The 6,282-nt window shown below is 44.1% G+C and overlaps 1 protein-coding gene across 2 annotated transcripts in view; it reads right to left on the minus strand.

The window, feature by feature from the left end:
* The window catches only part of LOC143982545 (ubiquitin carboxyl-terminal hydrolase 49-like), a 162,622-nt gene that overhangs the window by 50,080 nt on the left and 106,260 nt on the right, over window positions 1-6,282 (minus strand). The gene's annotated exons all lie outside the window — the stretch shown is intronic.

A 6,282-nucleotide genomic window follows, 5' to 3' on the forward strand; every position in this document is an offset into this window, starting at 1 on the left:
GTGGTAAAGCACCGGCATGTTTTTGGGAACCGAAAAGGTCCGTTGTGGTCAACCCCATTCCCTGTAAATGAACATGTCAAAATAAGTCAGATACGGGAACACCTTAGGTGAACGTGCTGGCTTGTGGGACCCAAAAGGGACCGGTACATCAGCAGAGGGATCTGCTTGCTCCTGAATCTTCAGGGTATCACGCACAGCTGTGATAAGTGTTCCAACATGCGCTTTGTCGCGCACAGACTCAGACAGGGACTCAACCTCACTGTCCGAACGGTCCTGGTCAGCACCATCTGATAGGACAGAGCAGGGGTCATCAGCCGCAGCACGGCCCGAGTCTGTATCAGAGCTCTCCCCAGAGGACGGGGAAGCAGGGGCCTCTTTAATGCACCTTTCTTCCCATGCACCGCCTCCATCCTAGCAACAACGAATTGAGGACCACCGTCAGGGTGTCCATGGGCACTGCGCAGTCCGCAGTTGACCCGGTTGCAATTGCCTGGATTTCGGGGGAAGAAACACCAGTTTCTGAAGCCATGCTGACCCTACCCTGTCTGCCACCTGAAGGGGACCTAGGACAGTGAAAAGTCCCACCCTCCTGCTGCCGCTGACTGGGGGGCTCCCACCTGACAGACTCACCACCCTGAGGAGTTCTGTGCTGAATACAAAGTGATGCCTGCAGCCCCCAGGGGTTCCCAAGCGCAGAGGGGAAAAAAACTGTGTCGGCAGCCGCTGTGGAAATGAGTGTTGAAACGATCTGTACAGCGTGCTCAGGCTTTAGGAAAATGGTCGCCCAGCGTCCTGTACATAGACAGGAGCCACAGGAAGCAAGGCTGTGAAAGCACATGTCATGCTGCTGCTAGAGAACACTGAATGAACGTGCTCAGGCCTCCGGAAAATGGCCACCAGTGTCCTGAATAGGAAAACTCACAGAAAATGGCCGCTGAAGCCCACATAGACAACCTGCTCTGCCCATACCTAAAGTGGCCGCTAGATCGCCATGAGGTGAAAAATAAAACACCCCCAGCGCTGGCCCAACACAGTAAAACCTCACAGGCACCTTCCAGGGACCCCCACACAGGACCCAGGACCACCGCTATCTGTTCAGCCCCTCCATTAAAGGTGAGAGTCCACAGAGAGCCCCTGCATAGGTTACACACACCGCTCAGCATACACATGCAGCGAGCCCCCCGGAGGGGGGGGATAGAGGTTAGATAGGGACAGGAGAAGGAGAGGGAGGTGAGGTGGCCCCCGAATCGATCTCCCAGGGAATGCCCAGCTCCTCAGCCCCACCGAAGCAGAGAGAGCTGTACTTAGCAGTCCTGAAGAGCTGGGATACATTCCATTACAGACCCACTCACTGATCAGTACAGGGTGGCTGTTGGCCATACTGTGAGCCAGACATCAGTAGCCCGGTCATATGTATGCCCCGGAGCATAAAAGCTCACCGACCACCTCTGGAGCTGAGGTATGTCATGGCCTGCCGAGCCGTAGCTGTGACCTGCACACGCTCGATGGCCAGACTGGGGAGACTACAAGGATAAGTGAACCAGCCTGCCACCCAGCCGGCTGTTGATAGAAGATCACAGGATAATTCATCTTGCGCAAAAAGCAATGCTTCTGCATCAAAAAAATAGGGCAGGCTGTGGGAGTTGTAGCCTAGGGACCGCCCTCTGGGTGGAACTAAAAGTTCTGAAGTGTTGTATTACAACTTTGCCTAGTAATCTCCAGTGATAGGCCTGACAACCCATTTTGTTACAGAGAGGAGCTGTATCGGTCGGTGAATATAAGAGAAAAACAAATTTCTTCCTCAGTTTAGGCCAATATGTATTCTACATATTTTTGGTAAAAAAAAATTAAAATAAAATCATCGCAATAAGCGTATATTGATTGGTTTGTGCCAAAAGGATTGCGTCTACAAAATAGGGGATAGATTTATGGCATTTTTTTTATTTTTTTTTTATTAGAAATGGCGACGTTCTTGCAATTTTTATCAGCAGTGCAACGTTGCGGCGGACAGATCGGACACTTTTGACACCATTTTGCAACCATTGGTATTTATACAGTGATCAGTGCTATAAAAATTCATTGATTACTGTGTAAATGTCACTGGCAGGAAAGGGGGATAAACACTAGGGGGCGATCAAGACGTTAAATGTGTTCCCTCAGTGTCTTCTAACTGTGGGGGGGTGGTGGTCTCACTTGAACATAACATAGATCACTGCTCCCGATCACTGGGATCAGTAGATCCCTGTCATGTTGCTAGGCAGAACAGGGAAATGCCTTGTTTACATAGGCATCACCCCGTTCTGCCTCTCCATGCCACGATTGCAGGCCAGAGTCCGTGGGACCCGTTCCCGCTAGCCGCCGATGACAGAGTGATGGGTACGTCGTTTTGCGCACCCATGCCACTTTGCCAATGTATATTGGCGTGAGCCAGTCGGCAAGTGGTTAACGGATAAGTTCACCTGTTTTGTTTTTTTCCCCCCAAATTCCAGCTCCCCTATGTACCAATATAGCACTACTGTATTTCATTTGCAGAAATAAAAAACTGTCTACATGGCTGTTTAAAAACACTTATCCATTACCTCTGCCTTACTTCCTGGACAGACTATAGGTCATGACACAAGAAGGATTTAACCAGCCGACCTCATTAGCACACACCCTGCATCTACCCTCCTACCAACCACCCATTTCCAGGTGCATGTTTTTTCAAATGAAATGCAATCAGGGATCACCGTTCTTCTTTACCTAAATTAATTTTAATCTTGCATAGATCATTTATTTGGCATTTTGAAGTGTGCAGGAGATGAGATAACAGCCTATGTGGATAGAGCTGTAGTATTGAAAACAGAATTGTCTCCTGGGTTCTGTAAAGTTCCCCATACACCATCTATACAATCTGATTGTACTATCCCCTTTAGATCCACCATCAACTATGTAGTGCAAGGGCCTACCTGACTGGATACTGACTGATTGACTACATAGGCATTTCCTCCTGTTATATACATTTGGTAAAATTACTAGTTGCACTTTCAGTGCCATTAATTGTTAAGGGCAAACCAAACAGAAGCAAACACACATTTTGCCATGTGAAAAAAAATGTATCAAATGCTGCAAAGACACCGTAAAAAACATGCAACCCACAACAAGCCAAAATGTCCCAGGAGCCACATGTAGCACAGCTCATTGAAATCAACAGGCTGCTGCCCTATGTGTGCCACGGGAAAAACAAGCCAAAAAACTGGCACTATGCTAGATGTGAATGTGGCTTGACAGATGAGAGTTTCTGTACACTCCCTCCCATGTACTTGTATAAAGATGGCCATACACTATGCAATCTGATGGTATGAGTGCCTTTAAATTTACCAGAACTATGGATTAGGAGTACCCACCTATCTATCCATTCACTCTGTATCCAATCAGACAGTTGCTGGTAGATCTAAAAGGAGCTTGTACAGTCAGATTGTATAGTGTATGTCAAGCTTTACAGAACCAAGGACACACTTCTGACTTCAATGCTACAGCTCTATCCACATACGCTGTTATCTCATCTCATGCCAACTTCCAAATGCCAAGTGAATGATCTATGCAAGATTAAAGATAAGGTAGGAAAAAAAAAAAAAAAAAAGGATTCTTGTGTATTTAGTAGAGAAGAGTGATCACTGATTGATCGCATTTCATTAAAAAAAACATGCACCTGAAAATGGGTGGTAGGTAGGAGGGTAGATGCAGGGTGTGTGCTAATGTGGTCAACTCCTTTCTGTGTCACGACCTATAGTCTGTCCAGGAAGTGAAGCAGAAATAATGGATAACTGTTTATCCACTTGACCACTGGGCACTTAAACCCCCTTCCTAACCAGACCAATTTTCAGCTTTCGGTGCTCTCACACTTTGAATGACACTCAGTCATGCAACACTGTACCCAAATGAAAATTTTCCCACATAGAGCTTTCTTTTGGTGGCATTTAATCACCGCTGGGTTTTTTATTTTTTACGCTATCAAAAAAAGACTGAAAATTCGGTAGAAAAAAATTCTGTTTTTCTTTTAATATTTATTGCAGAATATTGGCGAGTATTGCACAGTATGTAGTTGTAGCGGTCTTTCGGCTATGGCCTGGTCGGTATGTGGTTAAATAGCCGCAAAGAGAGTGAGGTAAGCGTGTGTAGAATAAATGGAAAGCGGTTTTATTTTTGCAAAAGAAGTACATTAATGGTATATGGGAAGCTGAAATTTCGAAAAAAAAAAAAAAAAAAAAAGGTGAACAAAAAAGGTATACTTATTCTTTAATATTATTATATTGAATGGATGCTTGTTTGTGGCTGACAGATACCGGTGTTGAAATAAGACTAGAAAAATGTGAATAAATCACCAACCAGATGTCCAACACCTGAGAGTTCTCAATGAATGTAGCCATGTTATAGCCAGACCATTGTTCCTAATTTTTAAGGCCAACATACTGACTGGAATGGTACCAATACGTATAAAAGGAAAAAAAAATAAAAAATTTAAAAAATGTAATTTAGAAATCGGAGGCCGATGGCTGATATATGATGCTGCTTGTTTTGGGCCGATATGTTAGGCCAATTTTTTTTTTTTTTTTTTAACCTTCATCTCATAAAATCTATTCCACCAAGCAGCATCTTTGGAGCGTTGTACAGCACTCCTGCTCATTTGTCAGGGCTGGCTTAGCCCTTCCTCCTCTGGGCTGGCCGTTCAGCTGTCAGCTAATTGCCAGCTCTCTTCTCTTTCCAGTTACCAGCTGTTCCAGTTGATGCTCGTCTGACCTGCCTATTTAAAGCCTTCCAGCTCACTTTTTCCTTTGACTTGGTCACATCACAAGGAACCATCTCCTGCTGTTTAAAGACTGGCTTGCTGACATCCCTCCTGGCTTCTTATCCTGCTTGCAGCTGCTCTCCTTGAATCCCTGACTTCTGGTCTGGCTGACTACCCAATCTGGCTACTGGACTCTGGCTATGCTTCACTACGCTTTTTTCTATTTACCTTTTTATTTTTATTAATAAACAAGTGTGATTTGATTGTACTTCTGTCTCTCTCCGTTTCATGGTTTCTGACAGTACGCGAAGGCCATGTATTCAGAAGATACAGTCAATCCACCTGTTGGTAATATTTTTTCCAGATTGGATGAGCAAGCTCACCGCACTCTTTCCTTCTCTTCCCTTTCTACCCTGGTTCTCCTGGGTATATTACCTGATACTTATACATCACCGAGTGTTCGCACCCTATTCACATACATCACTTTATGCTGGTGTGTATACATCCAGGGTAATCCCGTGGATATATAGACTGTTCGACCTTACTACTAGCTCCATTTGAGCACATTAGGATCAGGCTTTTCTAACACACAATTATCAAATCTTTATCTAGATACCGTTCTGTCTGTCCCCAAAGCCTCCCCCAGTTGCCGGGGGAGACCTCCTTGGGGTCTTTTAAGCATTGTGTTGATACACCGCTGGAGGTAAGAGCCACATTCTGCGTAATCTTTCTCCTTCCCATTATACTTCGTTATATGGTTCTTAAAAGCTAACAAACTCTTAATTGTGTTTTTTTCACAGACGTATGTTTTTCTTGAAGAAGCTCACTTAGAGCGAAACTAGTCGAAATACGTCACCACTTGTACGAACCTAATTGCTGTGAATTGATTTTACTGTTTAAATAAACTTTGGTTGTATTTTACTTGTGTTACATTATCTTGTTATCCATATCTCTACATGTACCGCAACAGTCCGTTAGCTCACTTTTGTTCTTAGGTAGTCTGATATGGGAACCAGGCTCCCTACCCTTTTTTCTGTTTAATTTTGGATGATAGTACATTCTCACTATCTTTCTCATTTATTGATGTAACAAGGCCCTTATTTCTATTTATTTCCTATACACATGATTGTACTTCTGTCTCAGTCTGTTTCATGGTTTCTGACACCATTGAAATGAATGGGCACCGCTCATTAAAGGGGCTTCGGCAGTTGCACTACACGAGCGAATTTAACCCCTTCATCGGTTGGTAGCTGCGTTATAAGCGTCCCACAAGCGGCCGAATAGCGCCACTAAAATTATGATAAAGCTCCGCTAAAACTAGCAGCGTTTCACCGTCAACGCCTGCCCACTCCAGTGTGAAAGCAGCCTTAAGTAATAAATGATACAGAAAATATCTTACATTTAAATATTTATTAAACAAACCAAACCTCCAATCTGTTCAATTATATTTATCATTTAGATGAAAAAAAAAAAAAAAAACACTATCTTAAATACACAAAAACAGGTAATCAAAA

The sequence above is a fragment of the Lithobates pipiens genome, unplaced genomic scaffold (assembly GCF_037356315.1).
Source record: "Lithobates pipiens isolate NorthernLeopardFrog02 unplaced genomic scaffold, aLitPip1_a1.2 Scaffold_16, whole genome shotgun sequence".
Classification (NCBI taxonomy): domain Eukaryota; kingdom Metazoa; phylum Chordata; class Amphibia; order Anura; family Ranidae; genus Lithobates; species Lithobates pipiens.